The sequence below is a fragment of the Crinia signifera genome, chromosome 11, assembly GCF_055691185.1.
Source record: "Crinia signifera chromosome 11, ASM5569118v1, whole genome shotgun sequence".
Lineage (NCBI taxonomy): Eukaryota > Metazoa > Chordata > Amphibia > Anura > Myobatrachidae > Crinia > Crinia signifera.
The window spans coordinates 62927281-62953245 of NC_139227.1; the positions used below are offsets into that span (position 1 = coordinate 62927281).

The following is a 25965-nucleotide window of genomic DNA, read 5'->3' on the forward strand; positions in this document are numbered from 1 at the left end:
TGCATGTCTGCATGCATCCGACTACCGTTCGGAACGTGCATGCAAACTAATCAACCAGAATAAGGTCCATAGAGAAAGGGAAGGTGAGCTGCAGGTACACAAGGTAAGATTTGTTACAGTACTGTACAACTATAGAGAAAGGGAAGATAAACTGCAGGTACACAAAGCAAGTGTTTTTACAGTACAGCACAGCTATAGAGAAAGGAAAGGTGAACTGCAGGTACACAAGGCAAGTATTGCTACAGTACAGCACGGCTATAGAGAATGGAAAGGTCAACAGCAAGTACACATGGGAAGTGTTACAGTACAATACAGCAATAGATAATGGAAAGGTCAACAGCAGGTACACAAGGCAAGTGCTGTTACAGTATAGTTCAGCTATAGAGAATGCAAAGGTTAACAGCAGGTACACAAGGCAAGTGTTATTACAGTACATTAAAGCTATGGAGAAAGGAAAGGTGAACTGCAGTTACAGAAGGCATGTGTTGGTACAGTACAGTACAGTACAGCAATAGAGAAAGGAAAGGTCAACTGCAGGTACACAAGGTGTATATTACAATACAGCTATAGAGAAAGAAAACTTCAACTTCATCCTGTTGCCTGAGACATTTGCATATTTTGTATGGTGTGCCTTATTCATGTGTGTGTACACATATTTATTTACAACTCTTTAGGTTACAGAGCTCCTAATGCAAGCAAATGAAGCTGTGAGGCCTTGGATGAAAGGAGTTGCCCACAGGACTCCTTGTAAGCACAATCGCATTTGCGTACACAGTGGCAAACTATACACAACAATTACAAAGAACATCGAAGCTAAGGGTTGGTTTATGGCTACACAGACTGGCCACAGCAGTAGCGAGTCAGGCACCAAGTGCTTGCAATTACGATCATGGATGCAGCCATCAGAAGATACTACCTCCAAAATGGCTATGACACGCCATGTATTTGTATGTACATTCATGCAGCCATCATTCTTTGCCGATAATCGCTTTATTGCATCAGGCATTGGGTATTATTAAGTAGGGATCTTACAAGAGAAATCTTTCTCTAATGGGCAAAACCATGCAGCACTGCAAGTGGGGCAGATGTAACATGTGCAGAGAGAGGTAGATTTGGGTGAGGTGTGTTCAAACTGACATTTAAATTGCAGTGTGAAGATAAAGTAGCCAGTTTTTATGCTGCACAGAGACAAAATTACTCTGACTGATCCGTGGAGGCTTCTGCCAAATATGCCTGGAAAAATGAATTTTCCAGAAATATTTTACCGGCAATTAACGGACGCTTATTCAATTAGGAATCGCCATTCTTTTGAATGGGGATTCATAGTCATATTGTATTTTTAAATACGAATATGAATGTGCCATTAATACGAATATGATTGCACGTATTTTCGGCATAGTATATGTCGAAAATACGAATACAAATAAAATAGGCATATTTTCGTGTACGAATACTTCTATTTTAGCTGTATTTGGCTTAGTAATTTTCCTCAACATGATATGCAGCACAGCTGATAAAGTTAACAAATGATCCGCAGGTAAAATGATATTGTTCAGTGACATCACCAGGACCCCTGCAGAACATGCACTGATGATATCACTAGATTTCACTACATGTTCATACGATAGGGGTTATGGTTAACAATCTCCAAGAGTGCGCATTGTTAATGATATAGTGGGTACACTGAATGATATGCACAATTATATTTGTAACGATATCGTTAGCGTGTATATCGTTGATGTAAATAATATAGTGTGTACCTTAACTCTGCACATATTATATTTTCCCCACTTGCAGTGCACATGGTTTTGCCCATTAGCAAAAGATTTTGTTTTACAGATCCTTACTGAATAGCCCCCATTGTGTACAAGCTTGAATTAGGCCCAGTATTTGCGTACAGGTTAGCAGCTGCAAATGCATTTGTGTATAAAGAGCATATCTGTGAACATAGGGAATATGGCCATTTGGCAGCGGCATATTTATAATCAGGGCCCCCATGCGCATGCGTAGTAGGGTCTAGCGCTCTATTGCTCAGGCTGTACATCGTCCGCTACTCCCAGCAGAGCGAAGGTGGCTGTATGGAGGAGGCTGCACATGGTCTCCTCCTCTCTTGAAACACTAATGCTGTTATGGATGCTGCCTGGGCGCTGGGTGTAACCTTAGCAAGAGAACCTTAGCAAGAGACTCCAAAAGAACTTAAAACCACTGGGGACCAGAAACAGCTTGGCAGAGCTGCAAATGTAATGGGACCCAGAATAAGATGAAGGAACTGGGAGCTGAGCTGCAGAGGATATATCCTGAGATCCAAACAGCAGACCGGAACAAGGAACCAGGTAGCGAAGCTGAGAGCTGACAGAGAGTTCCCTGCACAAGAAGCAGGAACTAAACATTGGTTAACAGGAAGCTATCACTGGCAGAGTATTGCAGGAGAGCCTGCCCTATAAAGGGCTCAGTTGATTAATTACACCTGAAGATCCAGGGAGCTCCCAGGCTTGTGCTTAAACAGCTAATTACCTCACAGCCTTGTGAATAATTGCTCACAGAATATTGAGCTGATTTGGCACAGACCTGCCACTGGAGGCCACCAGTGAGTCAAATGCTGAACACAAAACCAAAGCAGACTGAATCAAAAATCCAGATTCCCAACAAATGCCTTGTGGCCAGTGACAGTGACTGGTGGCCTGAGCGTGTCTGTTATTGGGAAACAAATCTTTCCTCTTGACTTCTTTACAGACTTACGTGATATGGGGTATATTATATATTCAAACAAATTATACAGCATACATTAGACTGAACACCTAATATAATGAAGGAAACATAATTAGCAGACTGATAAATATAATTTTTAATTATAATTATAAACCCATTAATAGATATTTTAATAGAAAAGATTAAAAATGTTATGTGAAAAAAATTGTAAACACAAAATATTAATCTTTCAGATAATACGTATGATGAGTCTAACATTTAAAGGAGGTAAGTGCCATTTCCATTGATCTAAATGTTAGAATACACAATGTTCAGGTAATTTACACATTAGTGCTGTACATGTGATGATGCTCTCCGTTGGCACACTATACTGTAGCAGGTATGGGGTATATAGGTCCCTGTACCCCCACAGTCCTAGTGTATCCCTTACCATTGATGAAATGCTGAAGAAGTTGAGAACTTTTTTTGTAACATAAAACTTAAGGTTTACAACACTGGGGTTTATTCTAGTTCATTCTTTCTGACAAAATCCTTCTTAGATGGACAAAACCATGTGCACTGCAGGGGGGCAGATGTAAAATGTGCAGAGAGAATTAGATTTGGGTGAGTTATTTTGTTTCTGTGCAGGGAAAATACTGACTGCATGATTTTACACTTCAATATAGATCTCACTTTGAAGAAAAACCCCACCCAAATCTAATTCTCTCTGCACAAGTTACATCTGCCCCACCCGCAGTGCACATGGTTTTGTCCATCTAAGAAGGATTTTGTCAGAAAGAATGGACTAGAATAACCCCCACTGTGCTTTTCTGTACAGAACAGTGTCTTGAAATGTCATGCTTGCTTTAAAGCCCAGAGAGAGATGCAGAGACAACACATTGGTGGATAAAATTACTCGAAATGATGTGAATCATTTAAGCCCTGACCCCTCTCTGAAGACCTTCAGATTCCAGCGTTTTCTACTGCTGGAAGAGGGAAGTAGAGGATCCGGTGAACATGTGGGAGACTTGCTTACGCGAACTCCCCTCCCCCTGCAAAGGTAGCCAAGTAGACATACCATAGTAACATACGTTGAAGTGTATTATGATGTAATAAACAAATACATGTAATGTTTAGTGATATTTAAAATGATACAGTAAACAGTTTACAGTTACTTGTAATACTTATTGTAACAGTTACTGTTTTTCAATAAACAGTTATTTCTTATTAGCAAGATCTGACAACCAGACACTCTTATTGATAAGACACACTGGGTGACATTTAATAGGGTGCGAATTTTTGTGGTGTCATGCCACAGCCGGGGGACACTTTTTACATAAGGTCCCCTGGCCGTACCATGAGCACTGTGGCTACTCAGCCTTGGACGGCGTACCTGGGGGAGTGCCCCCCCCCCCCCAGGGCTTCACCCATCCAGGGCTGAAACCCGGGGCTGTCACCGGCATCCGTGGGCTTTGGACGCAGGCCTGATAGGGTTAACTCATTCATACATAACACTGCTTTATACAGGTGAACAACAAGTGCCAGCAGCCCCCCCCCCGCATGCTGGGACTTGGTGAACCACAAGTCCCAGCATGCAGGGCATTAATGGGCCCGCTGGGACTTGTAGTCCACCTGTAAAAAGAATGTTAAAATAAAAAATACACAGAGAAAAGTACAACTTTATTACACACACACACACCTCACTTTTACATCAATATACTTACAGAAACAGGGTCCAGCTGTGCCTCCCTCCTCCACAGCCAGCTCACCCCTCACTGACAGCTAGATGTGAAAGAGACACTGGTGCCTCCCCCTCCACTACCTGATAGTGGACCTCTGCTGCCTCTAACTCTGGCACCTCTGCCACTGCTGCATCTGCCTCTAACCTCTGCACCTCTCATCACTGCTCTCTCCATTTTCTGCTCCTTACTTCCTATCAAAGCTCAAAATGGCCTCTGTGCCCCTTTATATAGGGTCTGTGATGCATAATTTAGTGGACTTTGATGGCCCAATAACTTAGGAGGCTGTAAGGAGTGGCAAGGTAGTGTAGTAAATCACAAAATCGCACATGACCAGAGCTGGAAATCACACTTTTTTAGCTTTTTAAATCGCCTCATATCACCCCATATCGCACAATATCGCATTTTTTGTCTGTCAATTCGCATCACATTAAATATGGGAATTCACAGCAAAAATGCGATTAAAAAAAAATGCGATTTTCACCTGAATCGCACATTTAAAAAAAATTGCACTTCACTAAATCTCGCCCAATATACCACAATCACAGTACTCCAAACAATGCTAAATAGTATGTTTGTTTTTTTTTTTAATTTACAGATTTCAAAAAACAGTTCAGGTTTTTGTTTTATACTTGATTGACATTACTATCACAAAACATTCCTAAATTCATATAAGGTTGTGAAAAATATAACCAGCTTTACTCTTTATGTGCTAATGTCCTGTTATATAGAAGGTTGGTTGGACATTACTAGTGAAAAGGTAATGAGGCTTTTGAACTGTTGTATCACTGCCTTTTGGTCCTTATTCAAACCTGATCGCAGTAAAAAAAAAATCTCAAAATGGGCAAAAAAATGCTGCACTGCAGGGGGGGCAGACTTGCCTACCCTCACGCATTCAGCGGGAGGCTCCCGCTTTTTGCAGGAGCCTCCCGCTGCACCGCAAACCTGCCCCCACCTCCCGGTTTTTGTGGGGACTCCTGCAAAATCCTGACTGACTGATTTCAGGGGGGCGCCACCTGCACGTGACTACATGACAGCCGGCTACCGCGGGACGGGTAGCCGACGTGCTGTAAGAAGTCTGTTGCAGTAGGAGCAGTAGAGCCGTCAGGGCTTCCCTGATGCTGGCCCCGCCCACCCACTCACACAGAGTGAGCTCTGTTCAATGCTCTTCCTGCTCCTGTCACCGGCTGCCACGTGCTTCATCCACCACACTGGATACCCTCCAACATTTGAGGGGCAGAAATCGGTACACATTTAGGGAGGGGGTGTGGTCATGGGCAAAGTGGGCGTGGCCACAGACAAAGTGGGCGTGGTCACGCCCCCTTTCCGAATGTGTAGTGGGCAGTTTTCCCCCCACATTATTCTTGTTGCCCGAGACATAGTGGCCCTGGGGGGCATATGGCAGTGACCCTGACCCCTGGCTGAGCACATGAAGAAACTGATGAGCTGCTGGCATATTAAATCAATATATTCAATAAACTTATTTTTTAAATAATATATTAAATATACTGATTTAATATGCCAGCAGCCCACTACTTATTTAAAAAAAAAATATTAAATATAATATACTATTTTAATATGCCAGCAGCCCACTTATAAGACTAAGCCACCAGTCAGACACGTCTGTGCAGAAAGGTGGAACATGATAATATATGGCCAGGCTGGATTATACCATCCCAAACACTTGCAGCCTTCCCACACATGCACCCTCTCTGTTATACAGTACAGACACAGTCACAATGTCCAGGCTATACCCCCACCCCCACCACACTCACTGGAATGAGATTTTGTGACAGTGACTCACGGAGAGGATGATCTCTCTCAGGAGGCGTTGGTGCACTGCAGCTTGAACAAGTTAGGCAGCTGGGCTGAGCTCCGGGTCACCAGGGTCAGACTCCTCAGATCCCCCCTCATGCGCGCCCCGGCTGGCGGCCACCGCGCACCTGCCAGTCTGCCTCTGCCTCACATGATCTTTCGCGCCGACAGTGAGGCAGGGCAGTACAGTTGTCTCTCCGTCCCCTGAGCGCACAGACTGTGCGCAGGGTGCGGCACTGGTGCGACAGTGAGATCATGACGTCATGCAATGCCCGCCGGCACCGCAAGGGACACTTGGGATTGGGAGGGGAGAGCCAGGCACAGCACAGAGCAGAAGACACTTGAAAAAACCGCAAGGGACACTTGGGAGCGGGTGGGGAGAGCAGGGCACCGCACAAAGCAGAGGACACTTGAAAAAAAATGGTACATTCGGTACAAAATGATTTTGCCGGTACAGACTGTTAAAAAACGGGGTACTCTTTACCTAGCACGGCGCCCATCGCGACCATCGCGACCATCGCATGCACTAAAAAACGGGTGCGATGCGATGCCCGCGATGGCCGCGATTTCCCATAGGGACCAATGTTAAAAATCAGATTGGTCGCGATTTTAGTGTTAAAAGTCAGATTGGTCGCGATTTTTACATAGGAATCAATGTTAAATGGGCCACAGAGCCCTAATAGTCCCCCTGAAGTGTGAAATGGCCCCCACAATTTTTAACGCCACCCCACGATCAACGTGAACCCGAAGAGTGGCGAACGCAGCGAGCCCGCGAGGGGCGGCGGTACGCGTCCTCCGACCTTTTCATACCCCCACTATCCACGTCGGCGTGGAGTTGAGAATAGAATAGTGTGGCGAGCGCAGCGAGCCACCGAGCCCGAAGCGTGGCGAGCGCAGCGAGCCCCGCGAGGGGACGCGGATACCTTCACAGGTAAACGCGTCCCCTCGCGGGCTTCACAGGTGTCCGCGTCGCCACGGACACCTGTGAAGCCCGTGAGGGGACGCGTATAACTGTGAAGGTATCCGCGTCCCCTCGCGGGGCTCGCTGCGCTCGCCACGCTTCGGGCTCGGTGGCTCGCTGCGCTCGCCACACTATTCTATTCTCAACTCCACGCCGACGTGGATAGTGGGGGTATGAAAAGGTCGGAGGACGCGTACCGCCGCCCCTCGCGGGCTCGCTGCGCTCGCCACGCTTCGGGTTCACGTTGATCGTGGGGTGGCGTTAAAAATTGTGGGGGCCATTTCACACTTCAGGGGGACTATTAGGGCTCTGTGGCCCATTTAACATTGTTTCCTATGTAAAAATCGCGGGCATTGAGCCAATTAACGCTAAAATCGCGACCAATCTGTCTTTTAACATTGATCCCTATGGGAAAATCGCGGGCATCGCGGGCATCGCGTCGCACCCGTTTTTGATTTACCCGCGATGCCCGCGATTTTTTACCCCCGACGCCCGCGATTGTAATCGCGGGCGCCGTGCTAGGTAAAGAGTACCAAAAACGGTACTGTACCGGCAAAATCGGTACAGTTGGAGAGTATGACACTACCAGCTCCCTGCACCTCCCAGGAAGGGGCAACACAGCCAGGTGAGTGCTGTGTACTGGGGGAGTGAGGGGATGTGTGTAATGTGGCACTTGTATGAATTACTGTGGGGCTATGTGTACCATACTTGCCTACCTGACCCTCTCCATGCTGGAGAAAATGCTCTGTTTCTGGTCTTCCCTGGTAATGTATGATTACCATCACCTGTGGGGAGCTAGGTAAAGGCGTTTCACCACAGGTGCTGGCAATCATACATTACCAGGGAAGTCCAGGAGCAGAGCATTTTCTCCCGCATGGAGAGGGTCAGGTAGGCAAGTATGATGTGTACTAGTGTGTGGGAAAGGGGGCTGTAATATGACTGTGGGTACTCTGTGTAATGTATGTGTGGGGGGGACTGTCTAATGTAATATCCCACATATGTGTATAATGTAATATGGGGGCTGCGTATAATGTAATATGGGGAGGGGCTGTGTATAATGTCATATGGGGGGTAGGCTGTGTATAATGTAATATGGGGGCTGTGTATAATGTAATATGGGAGGGGGCTGTGTTTAATGTCATATGGGGGGTGCATACCTCCCAACTGTCATGATTACAGCGGGACAGTCCCGATTTTCGGGTCCTGTCCCGCTGTCCCACCAATCCTGCTGCGGGGGTGGCAGTTGGGAGACCCCCCAATCTAGTAGAATAGACGCTGTGCGCATGCGCACAGCGTCTATTCTCGTATGAAAATGAGGTTGCGACTAATTAGCATAAGCCACTCCCTCATTTGCATACGCCCCGTCCCTATTTCATCAGCACAGAAGTTGGGAGGTATGGGGGTGGGCTGGGTATAATGTAATAGTGGGGCTGTGTATAATGTCATATGGGGGGACTGTGTATAATGTAACATGGGGGTCTGTGTATATTTTAAAATGGGGGACTGTGTATAATGTAATATGGGGGGCTGTGTATAATGTAATAAATGGTGGGTTGTGTATATTGTAATATGGGGGGACTGTGTATAATGTAATAGGGTGGGCTGTGTATAATGTAACATGGGGATGTGTATTATGTAACATGGGGGGGCTGTGTTTAATGTAATATGGGGGGCTGTGTTTAATGTAATATGGGGGGCTGTGTATAATGAAATATGGGGGGCTGTGTATAATGTAATATAAGGTGGGCTGTGTATAATGTAATATATGGTGGGCTGTGCACATTGGACCAGATTCAGACCTGTTCGTATGGGTGCAAATTTGCAGCGGCCAGCGAGCAGTTTGACCTCTGACCTGATCCAGTAAAAGCCCGCCTTGCAAATCAATGTGCTCGCTGTGTGTATGGATGTGTATGGCTGCACATCTGTTCATGCCTGTCTTAATATTCACAAATCCCATTGGATGCTGCTGGTCATCAAATGATATTTACACTGGGCACCAGTGATTGCAGCCGTCACGTAGCCCAGGACTTACTCGGCGGCTGTGATGAAAACAGGCATTCGGTATCTGGCCTGGTGCTGATGTCACACCCTCTCCTAACAGGCTTTGGCACTCCTAGTGTTTTCCCTGTCACTCCCAGCGTTTTCTTAGGCACAACTAGTGTTTTTCCTGGCACTTAAAAAAAAAACTGTCGTTTTCACCTCGCACGCCCACTCCCTGTCACATTGGGAGCGGCCAGCAAACAAAAATAGTAGCAGGATTTCATTGCAGCACGGCCTCATACATGCATACTGCAAACTATACGCATGCGCAGTTCACTGATAATCGGCCGCAATGCAAATTTGCAGCCACGCAAACAGGTCTCATTTGGGCCCATTGTAATATAGGGCCTTATTCTAGTTCACTCTTTCTGACAAAATCCTTCTCAGATGGACAAAACCATGTCCACTGCAAGGGGCAGATGTAAAATGTGCAGAGAGAATTAGATTTGGGTGGGGGTTTTACTTCAAAGTGAGATCTGTATTGCAGTGTAAAAATAAAGCAGCCAGTATTTACCCTGCACAGAAACAAAATAACTCACTGAAATCTAATTATCTCTGCACATGTTACATCTGCCCCCCCTGCAGTGCACATGGTTTTGTCCATCTAAGAAGGATTTTGTCAGAAAGAGTGAACTAGAATAAGGCCCATAGTGCTGTGTGTAATATATGGGGCCTGTGTATAGTGTAATATGGTGCTGTGTGTACGTAGTATAATATGGGGTGTGTGTGTAATGTAGCTTGGTGCTGTGTGTACTGGGTGTAATACTTGGAAGGGGTAAGCTGTGTTACCCATACAGACTTGACGATTTGCTTCATGAGCAATATCATCAAGTTTATTATCATGAGCACGCCTCATTCGTTGCGTATAGACAGGGCAATATTATGAATGATATCACTCACAAGAACCAAAATGAGAGATATAGTTCATTATATTGCCAAGTGTGTACTCACCCTAAAATGTAATGCACCAAGGTGTTGTGTGTGAATGCTGCTTTTAGTAATATAGCATACCTCCCTACTGTCCCGATTACAGCAAGACAGTCCCACTAATTGGAGACTGTCCTGCTGTCCTTGCCACGGGAGTAATTGGGGTGAGCCGGAGCTCAACGCTGCTTTGCAGAGCAGCTGGTAATCGCTGAAGAGATGCCGTAAGCTTGCACATGGCATCTCTTCAGTGCAGGGACGGAGGGCGTGCAGGCAGGGAGCAGGGGGCTGCCCAGCTGCAAGGATGAAAATGGGTGTCGTGTTGCTAGGCCATGCCCTCCCTAATTCCACACCCACCTGGTGTGTAGGCCATGCCCTCCCCAATTCCACACCCACCTTGGCGCGGCAGGTCGAGGTTTAAATCAAAAAGAGTTGTGAGTTATGCTATAGTTTTCCCTTGCCAATGCAGAACACACCCCTGAGTGTCAGTAAATTGGTGGATCCAGACACGCTCTTTGGCGTGGAGCATGATGTGTCATCATCATCCCCCTCAACGGACCGGCGCATTTTACAAGCACCTGGAATCTCGCTGAAACTATATATATATATATATATATATATATATATATACGACTTGGGATGGGAGAACACACCTCTCGTGCATCAGCTGGTGCGGTGCCCTTCCTTGGCTTCTCCTTGCTGGGAGACCAAATAATAGTAGACGGTATGGACGGCACTCGACAATAAATTGACTTACAGGCAGCAGATCTTAGTCAACGTTTCGAAGCTTGTTTATTATGCTTCGTCTTCAGGACACAAACAAATATACAGTGCAATGAACATATATATACACAACTCACCAGTGTTGGGCGGACGCCGGCCACCCGACACACGGGAAAGGCGCATCAAAGTGACGTCAATCTGCGGTGCCCGTTGCCATGGTCACTGACCAAATGCTACGGGAAACCACTGACATCACTGAGCGTCAATCCGTTGTCCTAGAGACCAAGGCCTCCGCTCTGTTAAAATGCATTGTAGATAAAAAAGCATCCACAACATAATACATGACAGTGTGTCAAAGACATTGTAACACAAAACGGAGCAAAATATAATGCAAAAACTACAAGGCAAGTAGTTGGGCTATGCAAAAAGGTATACACAAATACAGATAATTTAAAGAAAGCAATGCAGGCCCGGGGCCTCATTCAGACCACCCGGTGCGAGTGTCCCAAGCTGTCGGATCCACATTGCTTCACATTTTAGGAGCTTGGCAGATCTATTCCCTCACCTAAGACTTACTTGTACATGGTCAATTATAATACATTTAAGTACAGCCATGCTATGCTTGGCCTGCCAAAAGTGGCGAGCGACCGGTTGGTCGCTTCCACCTTTCTCCAGGGCAGCTTTGATCGAGGAACGATGTCCTGTAAGCCGTTCACGTAATGTCCTCTCCATCTTCCCCACATAATGCAGGGAGCACGGACAGGATATATATTTGGTGGTGCAGGTTAAACGATGTTGAATCAGAAATTTTCTTCCTGAATGGGGATGAGTAAAATATGGACTGACTGTCATTGATCGACACGCCGTACAGTCTAAGCACCTATAGCAGCCATTTTTAGATCTAAGAAACTGTTCACTGCTACGAGCTTTTAAACCAGTGATATCGGTTTTCATGACATGATCTCTAATATTCTTGCCCCTACTGTAACAACTCATCAGAGACATATTGGTGAGTCCAAGACTCGTGTCAGACGTCACATTCGGCCATAGTTCTTTACTGGTGGTGCTAATCAGTGGGCTAGCGACATTGAAATGGTTAATCCAGGGGATACGTACACCTTCTTTCCCTTTAATGCTATTTTGTTTCAATAATTCAGCTCTAGATCTGGCTAGAGCTCTTTCTTTAGCTTTAAGTACTGTAATAGTGGAAGACTACATCCCCTCGTAAGGAACCTCAGTAACATTTTATCAATCTCAAGACTGTTAGGTTTCGGGTGTGACCCCACCGCCGGGACTGCTGTTTAGGACAGCCACGGCCAAACCCTATACTACCTCTGTTGTACCCCCCAGGCTGGGTGACCGACTCCTGCAGGTGTTACTAGGCTTCGCCTGTAGCCGCCACGTTTGAATGGGTAGGTTAAGCCCACCCAAGCTCCGGTGCAGCCAGGTGTTATGAGAGGACAAGAAAGCTGACTGAGGGGCCTAACTGAAATTAACAAACGGCGACTTGCCGGGCCCTGGCTAACGCAACTAAGCGCCCGCGACCTGGTCGCCACAACCCGCGACAACCGTCGCCCAGGGAACCATACAAAATATAAGACACAATACCAAAGTATACAAAGAGCAGGAGGGACTGGAAAACCCCAGAAAAACTGGGAGACAAGGGGAGAGAATGAGTGGGAAGCAATGGACCTTCCCAGCATAAATGACCTGCCAATGCGGCAGACAGAGAACACAGGTAATGAGTAAGGTAATGACAATAAAGAAGGTGTGAATGAAACTACCCCAAAGGGGCAACTCACGACACAGGAGGAATCAATGGAAGAGGAGACCACGAAGGAGCCGCTGGGAACAGCAGGGAAACGGACCGGAGAGCAGCAGACAGATAGGTCCAAACAGGAGCTATCACCGGCGAGGACTGCAGGGCTGGCTTCCTAGATAAGAAGGCTAGGAGCCAATGAGAATGGAGGCCTGAGTCCCGCCTGTCATAACGAGTCCTTTCCGACACCTGCGGCTTGTTGAATTTCGCGGCTTTTCCTCTCTGCCTAGCAGCGTCTGCCGTTGCTAAGCAACGGCGCTGCCGCGTCTCAGGCGCTGAGGGACGTGAGGAGGGAGGACGGGCGTCACGCTCCGACGCTGCGTCCTCCGGCGTCCCTGGTTGCTAGGCAACCGGACGTCAGAGCCGGAAGGACAGGCGGCTAAGCGTACATGCCGCTCTGTCCTTCCAGAAGCGCTCCCACGGCGCCTAACAGTACCCCCCCCTTGAGGAGGGGTTAAAGAACCCCGAAGCCTTGTTTTCTGAGGGAAATCCCGAAAGAAACTTGCTTTGAGGCGTGGGGCGTGCAGATCCCTATCGGGAACCCATGACCTCTCTTCCGGGCCGTATCCTTTCCAATGGACAAGGAAACATAAAGAACCTCGAGAGACCTTGCAATCCAAGATTTTTTCTACAAGAAATTCTGACTGTCCATGGACATTAACAGGTGGTTTACCCAGGTCTGCCTTTCGAGGAAATTTCCTAGACGTGAAAACGGGCTTGAGCAGAGAGGCATGAAAAGTATTGGCTATCTTTAAAGCCCTAGGAATTTGTAACCGAAAGGCTACAGGATTAACTCTCTTCACAATGGCAAATGGACCAATAAATTTTGGACCAAATTTAGAAGTTCCTTGTCGCAATCTGATGTTCCGAGTAGACAACCGGACTTTATCGCCTACTTTAAAGTTGCATGGTCGTCTTGACCGGTCAGAAAAAACTTTTTCCTGAAGAGCAGCCCTCTTAAGAGCGTCGTGTACCTCCTTCCAAATGACCTTTAAACGGGCAGTAGTGGAAGAGCGAACTACTGATCCCTCTGGAGCCAGAGCAGTGGCTTTAGGGTGAAAGCCATAATTGGCTACAAAAGGTGAAGTCCGGGTAGCCGAGTGATAGGAGTTGTTATATGCGAACTCGGCAACGGGGAGGAACTCCGACCAGTCATTCTGAGCTTTGGACACAAAAAGGCGCAGATATTACTTCAAGGATTGATTAAGGCGTTCCGTCTGCCCATTGGATTGGGGATGATAAGCGGAAGTTAAACTCAACTTGATTTTTAATGCATTGCAAAAAAGTTTCCAAAACCGGGCAATAAACTGCGGACCTCGATCAGAAACTATATCGGTTGGAAGACCATGAAGTTTGAAAACATGAGCTAAAAACAATTTGGCCAACTTATTGGCTGATGGCAACTGGGGCAAAGGAACAAAGTGGGCCATCTTACTGAACCTGTCAATAATCACCCATACTACTCGAAAACCTGATGATAGAGGTAGGTCGACCACAAAATCCATGGCAATATGTGACCATGGTCTGGAGGGAATTGCCAAGGGGATAAGTTGTCCTGTGGGCGACACTCTGGGAATCTTGTGTCTAGCACAATCGGGACAAGACTGGATGTACTCCTTGGTATCTGGAACCATGCTCGGCCACCAGACGCATCGGGAGAGAAGATCAAGTGTCTTCTTGATGCCGAAATGCCCTGCAATCTGGCTGTCATGGAACTCCTCTAAGACCCGTTTTCTCAAGGACTGCGGCACAAATAAATGGCCGAGAGGCATCTGTCTAGGTGCCTGACCCTGGACCTGCAGAAGTAGATCCTTGAGGGTCTGAGTAATGCCAAAATGGATAATTGATGCCGGAAGAATGGGCCGCGGAGATTCCCGCAACCCTTGTTTGGGTAAGAAACTCCGAGACAATGCGTCTGCTCTTACATTTTTAGACCCGGGACGGTAAGAGATAATAAAGTTAAAACGTGTAAAAAATAATGCCCACCGGGCTTGTCGGGCATTCAGACGCTTTGCTGATTCCAGGTATTGTAAATTTTTGTGGTCTGTGATAACCAGAATCTGATGATTGGCCCCTTCCAACCAATGCCTCCATTCTTCGAATGCCCATTTTATGGCCAACAATTCCCGGTTCCCGACGTCATAGTTCATCTCTGCAGTAGAGAATTTTCGAGACATGTAGGCGCAAGGAAAAAAAAATAAGGACTCAGGATCCTGTTGAGACAGGACTGCCCCTGCCCCTACCTCAGAAGCGTTGACTTCAACGACAAACGGTAGTTGGGGATCGGGATGTCTTAAAATGGGAGCGGACACAAAAGCTTGTTTTAAGGCCCGGAATGCCTCTTCTGCCTGGGGAGGCCACTGGGATGGATCTGCTTCCTTTTTTGTGAGCGCCACGATGGGAGCTACCACATCAGAAAAAGAGTGGATAAACCGCCTATAGTAATTTGCAAACCCTAAAAATCTTTGGACAGCTTTAAGGGTCGTGGGCTTGACTCAATCTAACACTGCTTGCAGTTTTTTGGGTTCCATATAAAAGCCTTCCGAGGAAATCACGTATCCTAAAAAGGATACCTTAGTAACTTCGAATTCGCACTTCTCAGGCTTAGCAAAGAGACGATGTTCTCTAAGCCTTTGAAGAATTAACCTGACCTGATGGCGATGTTCTTCCAACGAGCTGGAGTAGATCAAAATGACGTCTAAATAGACCACAGCGAAGACTCCCAAGAAATCTCTAAGGATGTCATTGATGAAATCTTGGAAGACCGCTGGTGCGTTGGACAAGCCGAATGGCATTACGAGATATTCGTAGTGCCCTGTTTGGGTACTAAAGGCAGTCTTCCATTCGTCTCCCGCTTTTATGCGGACAAGGTTGTAGGCACCGCGCAGGTCGATCTTAGAAAAGATCTTAGCGGTGCAAAGCTGGTCAAACAACACAGATATTAATGGTAATGGATACGTGTTTTTTACCGTTATCTTGTTGAGTGCCCTGTAATCTATACAGGGTCTTAAGGAGCCATCCTTTTTGGAAACAAAAAAGAACCCTGCACTTAAGGGAGACTTTGAGGGCCGAATAAAGCCTTTAGCCAAATTTTCTTGAATATAGGTATTCATGGACTGCGTCTCAGGTCCAGACAAGGAATAAAGTCTGGCTTTGGGAAATTGTGCCTTGGGAATTAGCTCAATGGCGCAATCGTATGTGCGATGAGGGGGTAAGACCTCAGCTTCGCCTTTAGAAAAGACATCCTGGAAGTCAGCGTAGGCCGCTGGAATCCCCTCCACGGAAACCATTGCCCCAAGTATAGGCTGCCCTAGGCAATGACTGGAGCAATGATTACTCCAACGAGTTATTTCCCCTGCCTGCCAGTCAATCTGTGGGTTATGAACCCGGAGCCAGGGGTGACCCAGAACGATCGGCACAGTGGCGCATGAGATAAGAAAGAAAGAAATTTTTTCTGTATGAAAAATGCCCACACGTAGGGAAACTGGCGGGGTCTGATGGCGGACCACTCCGTTAACCAACAGGCTGCCGTCCAGGCCTCGCATTATTACAGGTTTTTTCAGAGGGAGCAGGGGGATGGCCAGTCTTTCAGCCAGCTGAATATCTAGAAAATTCCCAGCTGCCCCGCTATCAATAAATGCAGTAACTGACATCTTCACCTCTATACCCTGAATCTCAGTAGGGACTAATAATGCATTGTGAGGGGAAATAAGAAGAGAACCAAAGTGAATCCCCTCTGCATTCACTTGGTTTTGGCGTTTCCCGACTTGTTGGGACAAGCGCGGAGGAAATGCCCTTTGCTCCCGCAATAAATGCATAAACCGGCATTCATCCGGCGAGCTCTCTCATCTGAGGTGATGCGGTAAGCACCAATTTGCATTGGTTCTTCTTCGTCCTCTGAGGGTACAAAGCCGAGGGAAGTAGGCCTCAAACTAGGTCCTCTCTCAGACCTGCGTTCCCTAAGACGCCGATCAATTTTAATCGATAACTCCATGAGTTTATCAAGGGATCCCGGGACGGGATACTGGATAAGGCTATCTTTAATGGCTTCAGAAAGCCCTAGCCTGAATTGGCTACGTAATGCCGGGTCATTCCAGCCACAGTCATTCGACCACCGTCGGAATTCTGTGCAATATGCTTCTGCAGGGTTCCGGCCCTGCCTGAGAGAGCGTAGATGACTCTCGGCAGACACCTCTCTATCAGGGTCATCATATAGAAGTCCTAATGATTTAAAGAAAGCATCCACCGACGCTAAGGCGGGATTATCGGATTTTAACCCAAAAGCCCAAGTCTGGGGATCCCCCTGAAGCAAAGACGTAATTAAACCAACTTGCTGTAATTCAGAGCCGGATGACCGGGGTCGCAGTTTGAAATAAAGCTTACAACTTTCTCTAAAATTAAAGAAATCCTTCCGGTTACCCGAAAACCGGTCTGGAAGATTAATCTTGGGTTCTAACAGAACCGGCGGATTTCCTCGTACACCCTCCTCCTGGGTTTTCATCCTAAGAGATAAATTTTGAACCATCTGCGTTAAACCTTGTAATTGACTGGCAAATGCCTGAGCCTGACCCTCAGGAGTGGGATTCATCTTAATAACAGATCCACACCAGAGACAACAAAGATATACACACCCAAAATGCTATCTGTCCAGAAAAACGGGAGAATAAGAAAGGGGAAGGGAGAGAGGGAAAAAAAAAAAATCTTTTTTTTTTTTTTGTATGGCCGGTGATAATGTTAGGTTTCGGGTGTGACCCCACCGCCGGGACTGCTGTTTAGGACAGCCACGGCCAAACCCTATACTACCTCTGTTGTACCCCCCAGGCTGGGTGACCGACTCCTGCAGGTGTTACTCGGCTTCGCCTGTAGCCGCCACGTTTGAATGGGTAGGTTAAGCCCACCCAAGCTCCGGTGCAGCCAGGTGTTATGAGAGGACAAGGAGCCGGGGACCCCCCTAGGGTACGGTCAAGAGGAAAGCTGACTGAGGGGCCTAACTGAAATTAACAAACGGCGACTTGCCGGGCCCTGGCTAACGCAACTAAGTGCCCGCGACCTGGTCGCCACAACCCGCGACAACCGTCGCCCAGGGAACCATACAAAATATAAGACACAATACCAAAGTATACAAAGAGCAGGAGGGACTGGAAAACCCCAGAAAAACTGGGAGACAAGGGGAGAGAATGAGTGGGAAGCAATGGACCTTCCCAGCATAAATGACCTGCCAATGCGGCAGACAGAGAACACAGGTAATGAGTAAGGTAATGACAATAAAGAAGGTGTGAATGAAACTACCCCAAAGGGGCAACTCACGACACAGGAGGAATCAATGGAAGAGGAGACCACGAAGGAGCCGCTGGGAACAGCAGGGAAACGGACCGGAGAGCAGCAGACAGATAGGTCCAAACAGGAGCTATCACCGGCGAGGACTGCAGGGCTGGCTTCCTAGATAAGAAGGCTAGGAGCCAATGAGAATGGAGGCCTGAGTCCCGCCTGTCATAACGAGTCCTTTCCGACACCTGCGGCTTGTTGAATTTCGCGGCTTTTCCTCTCTGCCTAGCAGCGTCTGCCGTTGCTAAGCAACGGCGCTGCCGCGTCTCAGGCGCTGAGGGACGTGAGGAGGGAGGACGGGCGTCACGCTCCGACGCTGCGTCCTCCGGCGTCCCTGGTTGCTAGGCAACCGGACGTCAGAGCCGGAAGGACAGGCGGCTAAGCGTACATGCCGCTCTGTCCTTCCAGAAGCGCTCCCACGGCGCCTAACAAAGACTCGCTGAAGTATCATCACTGCAAATCCTTCTGGCCCTAATGAACTGGGAATAAGGCAACCGGTCGCTCGCCACTTTTGGCAGGCCAAGCATAGCATGGCTGTACTTAAATGCATTATAATTGACCATGCACCAGTAAGTCTTAGGGGAGGGGGATAGATCTGCCAAGCTCCTAAAATGTGAAGCAATGTGGATCCGACGGCTTGGGACACTCGCGCCGGGTGCTCTGAATGAGGCCCCGGGCCTGCATTGCTTTCTTTAAGATCTGCTGCCTGTGAGTCAATTTATTGTCGAGTGCCGTCCATACCGTCTACTATTATTTGGTCTCCCAGCAAGGAGAAGCCAAGGAAGGGCACCGCACCAGCTGATGCACGAGAGGTGTGCTCTCCCATCCCAAGTCATATATATATATATCATACTTGCCTACTTTTGAAAACTAGTTTCAGCGAGATTCCAGGTGCTAGTAAAATGCGCCGCTCCGTTGAGGGGGGCAACGATGACACACTGGTGAGTTGTGTATATATATATATATATGTTCATTGCACTGTATATTTGTTTGTGTCCTGAAGACGAAGCATAATAAACAAGCTTCGAAACGTTGACTAAGATCTTCTGCCTGTGAGCCAATTTATTGTCGAGTGCCGTCCATACCGTCTACTATATATATTGATGAAGTCTCTGCGACGAAACGCATTGGGTACAGCCTGCTGACTCCTCCCTATTAGATAAGTGATATTCCATATCAGCTTTTTAAAGGAAACGTTTTTTTCTCCTTGATCCTGTTTTATATATGTATTACAGCTTTATCTCTCCCCCCGCCCCCCCCCCCCTTTTTTTTTTGCGATTTCATATGTAGGCCATTTTTTATATCAATTCGCATATTTTGCTCTTTTAAACCAGTACTGTGTACTTTAATAAAATCTTTTGTATTTCACAACTGGACACATTTCTTGCATAGGTATAGGTAGTCGCTATTTCCTTTATCCAATTTGCTGCTATTTGTATTTACACCCCTGTTTTCCTTAAAGGCCAGCTGACTACCCCCCTTTTTTCTAAAGGTTACCTATCATAACCCTACTAGGGTGTATATTAGTCCAGAAGCACAGGTGGCGCCATACATCCCCTTCTCTGGATATATACTTCTCTGGATATATATATATATATATATATATATATATATATATATATATAAACCAAATAACGAAACAAGTGTCCCTCTGGGACTTGAATACTCAGAAAAAGTGATTTAATGTCTACGGCATTTTGGGCTCACACCTGTCTTCAGGACACACAGGTACAAATAATAGTGCTCAAAACAAACTCATATAATAGTATACTTACAGAAACGTGGGACCTGACACGCTGCTCCTTCATCCATCCGGAGCCGCCAGTGACTGCTTCCGGTATCTAGCCGAAAGTGACATCTCGGGACTGCGGGTGAGGAGGGGGCATGTGCTGGAGAACAAAATACATTGCACATGATAAATCAATTCATAACATACAAATTATTAGTGTACATGGCAATCGTTAAATTGCAATGCAATGTGACATATTGTATATTCTGCTATGTGAACACAATATATTGTGTTCACATAGCAGAATATTTATTGAAGCTGAAAAAATATATTTAATTTGCAACACAACAGCACCACCTAGTGGTGTTACTAATTATGGTAAATAGAAGAACATCACTATTTGTATTTTAAACTCGGGGCCAAATGTAATAGGGTGAGAGTTTCAGAAAGTGAGAGATTTTGGGAGAGTTTTCCTATTTGTTTTAAAGTGGCAATCATTTACACTGCAAAACCATGTTGATGTTGCCATGTAAATGATTGCTGCTTTAAAAAAATGGGAAAATCTCACACAAAATCTCTCACTTTCTGAAACTCTCACCCTATTACATTTGGCCCTCGGGGTTTGCATTTTTTTCACTAATCATATACAGTATGTCACATTGCATGGCGATTTAACGATTGCCATGTACACTAATAATATGTATGTTATGAATTGATTTGTCATGTGCAATGCATTTTGTTCTCCAGTACATGCCCCCTCCTCACCCGCAGTCCTGAGATGTCACTTATGGGCATACTTGCCTACTTTTGAAAACTAGTTTCCGGGAGATTATAGTTCGTAGTAAAATTTTGCACAGCGCCCCAAAGGGCGTTTCTAGTTCCATATATGGACATATTGTGAAAATAAATTGTGAACGTGGCACCTATGGGTGTGTACTGCTACATCTGAGAGGAATCTTTTAAAATTATTTATATCCAAATGTAGATGATCCCCAAAGCAGTTAGTAAGAGATACTATACTTGCTAAAGTGCTAGGAAATGGTGCTGAGGATTCAATGTAAATGTATCTATCATTCCTTTTTTCCCCAAAAATGTAACAGTGTAATGTGGGCTAGGTGAAATGAGAGAGATTGCTAGACTAATGAGAGAGGGAGATTGCTGTTATTTCAGGGAGTCTCCTGCAGAATGCAGGAGGGTAGGTAACTATGCTTCCGGGTAGACACTGGAAGCAGTCACTGGCGGCCCCAGACGGAGAACAGAGCAGCATGTCAGGTCCCACATTTCTGTAAGTATGCCATTATACAGTATACGTTTGTTTTGAGCACTATTATTTGTACCTGTGTGTCCTGAAGACGGGCGTGAGCCCAAAATGCCATAGACATTAAAGCACTTTTGTTTTTCTGAGTATTCAAGTCCCGGAGTGACACTCGTTATTTGGTTCCTATATGCAGCAAGATTCACACTTGCATGAGGAGGCACCCGGGCCTTTATTTCCTTTAACGTTTTGGGTTCAGCTAACACCTGAAACCTTGAAGAAAACAAAGGTCTTTAAAAGCTATAGCAGAGACTCAGACTGACGCAATTTCATGCAGAGTTATATTGGACAACTTCCACACAAGGCACTGGATGCGGCTCTGGCAGGGAGACTCCCCCTGCGTCCAGTCTGCCTATGGCCGCCATAATTTAAAATGCCCGGCAGCTAATCGGCAGAAGCTTTGTGTAACATCACCCACTGAGCTGCTGTGGGTAATGTATGCACAGCAGCTCAGTGAGTCTCCTTCCTGCTGCACGCTTGCCCTGCAGCAGCGTGATTCCTTGTCCCAGCCTGTGACAGTGCGTGTGCCGGCTGGGGGGGGTGCGGACCTCTTATGCGAGATGATTACAAAAGCGGGAGACTCCCTATAAATGCAAGAGGGTAGGCCACCATTAACCACATAATGTGCAGAGTTACAATGTAGACACAATGGGGCAGATGTATTTAGCCTGGCAAAGAGATAAACTGGAGATAAAGTGGAAGGGGATAACATACCAGTCAATCAGCTGTGTTTGAAATATGACAGTTAGGAGTTGATTGGCTGGTGCATTATCTCCTTCCACTTCATCTCCAGTTTAACTCTTTGCCAGGCTTAATACATCTGCCCCAATGACCCTGACCCACCATGAAGCTTGAGGAATAACTGAAATGCTACAGTATGGTTTTCTGTTTAAGCTTTTGGGTTATTGTAATAAGATGCAAGACCCCTTGCAAGAATACCTGAGTTCTTAAAATGGCAATCTTTACACTGGTAGGGCCTTCCTGCTTCTCCCATCCAATAACATTTCCCCATAGTTACCTACCCTCCTTCATTCTGCAGGAGACTCCCTGAAATTGCAGCAATCTCCCTCTCTCACTGATTAGAGTAGAAATCTCCCTCATTTCACCTCTAGCTCACATTATGTAGCTGTACATTTTTTGGGAAAAAAAGGAATGAGAGATAGATGCATTTACATTGAATTATCAGCGCCATTTCCCATCGTTGATGATATAACACAATGATCCCATTGGCTACATGCATGTCTTGTGGCCATTTATATGGAACCATGTGTAAAACTCAATAGATGAACAATCCCTGACATGTACTAGTGATTCCTTTTTAGCAAGTATAGTAGCTCTCACTAACTGCTTTGGGGCTCATCTACATTTGGATATGTAATTTTAAAAGATTCCTGATTCCTTAAAAGATGTAGTAAAACACACCCACGCTTCTAGGTGCATTCACAATCTCTCCATATATGGCACTAGACACACCCTTTGGGTGGAGCATGACACGCCCTCTCAATGGGGTGCTGTGCAAAATTCTACTTCCAACCATAAATCTCCCTGAAACTAGTTTTCAAAATTAGGCAAGTATGCATTTACCCCTTTGACTTTATTTAAACTGGAAAGTAAGAAATACAAAGAACTCTGTCGTTCTATGATTGTGCCTTCCTATTCCAGAAGGCACAGCAGTGATTATTTTGTTGAAAGCTTTATATAAGCCTGGGGTAATTCCAAGATGGATTCTAACATTTATTTATCCAATTTGTGAAAAATGATTATGTTGTATATTGATCTATGGCCTTAATTTGATTGTATTTCAGGAGTTCAGATATTTAGTTTGGTGCTGTGGGGCTTCATGAGCATTGCAATGATCACAATAGGTACAGTATGGACCACATTAGCTCTCTTTGGAGGTATGCTGATATACTATACTGTATGTGGCATAACAGAATAAACAAACACAACACGTGCAACATGACAAAAAACAGCACATAGTCCCAATAGGTGGCAAATTCTCTTCCCCTTGCCCCCTCTTTCTCTCAGCACTATCTTACAACACGCTCACCCCTCTCTCTGTCTCTAGTCTCTCTCTCTCTCTCTCTCTCTCTCTCTCTCTTTCTTTTCTCCAGATTTTTCCACACACTTCCACTCTCTCTCTTTTCTCTCTCTCTCTGACAGTCACTACCTGTCTCCCTTTCTCTCCCTGACACCCATTCTCTCACTCCCTCTCTCTCTGACACCCTCTGTCTCTTCACTCTCTCCCCCTCTCTCATTCCCTGACACTCCCTCTCCATAAAACTCTCTCTCTCCACCTATGTCTACCCCTTTCTCTCCATGACACTCTCACTCTCTTGCTCTCCTCTTTTTTTCTCCTCCCTGACATTCTGTCACTCCTGCTTGCACCCCTCCCATTCTCACTGACACTCTCTCTTGCTCCTCTATTTCTCCCATTCCCACTTTTTCCATAAAGCTCTCTCTCCATGACCTCTCACCAGTTCTGGGTGCAACACCAACCGCCTCCCTCCCTTCCACCGCAACAATCACTTGCCAGGACCTGCTGTCTGTCACCACTGGCCAGCCCCATGTAAATAATACATCGGGTTGGGCGATCCTGTAATTGAGCATTTTTAAATCCTAGGATAAAAAAAAAAATGCCCTGGGATTGGCCACCCTAGTGACAGCTATATTAAAACCTGGAACATTATAGTTCATACTGGTTCTAATACATCTAGAGTTATCTATTATCTATAAATTTTTAGAAGCTAATTTGAAATAGTCCTACTATGCAATCATATTGTTTCAGGTTTTTTCTCTGCGCCTTTTGGAAATTCACATCTCTTTGTCTAGCACATTCTTCATCTCTGCAGAATGTTTCAGTACCTTTTTGTGAGCACATGTCTAGTATATAGTATATAACCAGTCTTACTGATATTAAACAACTCATAGGGTATTAATCCAATTATGTGCACAAACCTTCAGTGACTAAGATTTAAATTTACAGTAAATAAGAGAGTTTCATATTTACATAATCTATCAATCAATTATTTTTTTCATATTTTTCTTATTTATTTATTTATTTGGTACTCTTTACCTAGAAGGGCGCCAGCGATTGGAATCGCGGGCGTCGGGGGTAAAAAATCGCGGTCATCGCGGGCATCGCGGGTAAATCGCGGGTACATAAAAATCGGCTGCCCGCGATGACCGCGATTTTCCCATAGGGAACAATGTTAAAAAGGATGATTGACCGCGATTTTCATGTAAAATGCCTCAATGCCCGCGATTTTACCATAGGAATCAATGTTAAATGGGCTACAGAGCCCAAATAGGCACAATTAACCCTTAAATGTCCCCCCAAATTTTTAACGCCACCCCACGATCCACGCCAACCCGAAGCGTGACGAGCGCAGCGAGCCCGCGAGGGGCGGCGGTACGCGTCCTCCGACCTTTTCATGCCCTACTATCCACGTCGGCGTGGAGTTGAGAATAGAATAGTGTGGCGAGCGCAGCGAGCCACCGAGCCTGAAGCGTGGCGAGCGCAGCGAGCCCCGCGAGGGGACGCGGATACCTTCACAGGTAAACGCGTCCCTTCGCGGACTTCACAGGTGTCCGCGTGGCCACGGACACCTGTGAAGCCCACGAGGGGACGCGTATAACTGTGAAGGTATCCGCGTCCCCTCGCGGGTCTCGCTGCGCTCGCCACGCTTCAGGCTCGGTGGCTCGCTGCGCTCGCCACACTATTCTGTTCTCAACTCCACGCCGACGTGGATAGTAGGGCATGAAAAGGTCGGAGGACGCGTACCGCTGCGCTCGCCACGCTTCGGGTTGGCGTGGATCGTGGGGTGGCGTTACAAATTTGGGGGGACATTTAAGGGTTAATTGTGCCTATTTGGGCTCTGTAGCCCATTTAACATTGATTCCTATGGCCAAATCGCGGCCATTGAAGCATTGAATGTAAAATCGCGGTCAGCACAAAATTTAACATTGAACCCTATGGGAAATCGCGGTGATCGCGGGCATCGCGTCGCGGCCGTTAATGTACTGCCCGCGATGCCCGCGATCACCACAATGGGCGCCCTTCTAGGTAAAGAGTACCATTTATTTTAATTATTATTTCAGTTTCATGGAACTCATATCCCCTTGTACTGCACATTTTTTATCACTGCACAATTTCTCACTATTTTTAAATGAGCATATTTCGATTTCTCTCTTCTCTCAAACATTTTGGGCCTAATTCAGACTCAATCGGAAGAGGCCAAATTCGACCCCGTACTGATGGTGGATGGTCTGTGCACCCGCCCCCTCCAGAGGGGGTGGGGGCGGATACCAGGCCAGAGCAGGGGAGTGCCCTGCATTTTATGGACATCCCCATGAACGGGATGCAGTTCAAATCCCGGCGGTCGGAATCCCGGCGCCGTAATCCCGACCGCCGAGATCCACGCCCCCCTTGTCGGGATTTTGATGACAGCAATAATAAGACACATAACGTGGTTTACAAGGTATTTACAGACTGAAGGAAATTAAAATGTATTATTTCTACAGAATATATTAAGACAGATAGATGAGTGAACTAAAAAAATGGGGAAGAAATGTATCACTGAATAAAATGAATAATCAGTCTTTATCAATAAATATAATTAATCACTTGGCAATGACAGTTAGGCACTGCTCTTCTTATATATAATACAAATAAGTGAATACTAATTATTCTGCTAAATATATAGTTATATGTTGTGTTGTATTTATGCACTTTATAACATTTCATGATATAAAACTGCACTAATTCCTCTGTATAAATCACTTTTCCTACAGGTACCATATACTTGGACAAGTGCCTGGTGCAACCCCTAATACCAATCTACTTAATTGTGGCTGGGGTGATCCACTTATTAGCCATCATCATAT

General features: G+C 46.1%; 1 long non-coding RNA gene across 1 annotated transcript in view; it reads left to right on the forward strand.

Moving 5' to 3' along the window:
• Positions 1–21006: 21006 nt before the first annotated feature.
• LOC146045771 (uncharacterized) overlaps positions 21007–25965 on the forward strand; it is a 17013-nt gene continuing 12054 nt past the window's right edge. The window contains exons 1-3 of the long non-coding RNA XR_014465594.1: positions 21007–21048; positions 22884–22976; positions 25873–25965. The exon at positions 25873–25965 is cut by the window's right edge and continues 87 nt beyond it. This is a non-coding gene — a long non-coding RNA (uncharacterized LOC146045771). The remainder of the gene's footprint in view (positions 21049–22883; positions 22977–25872) is intronic.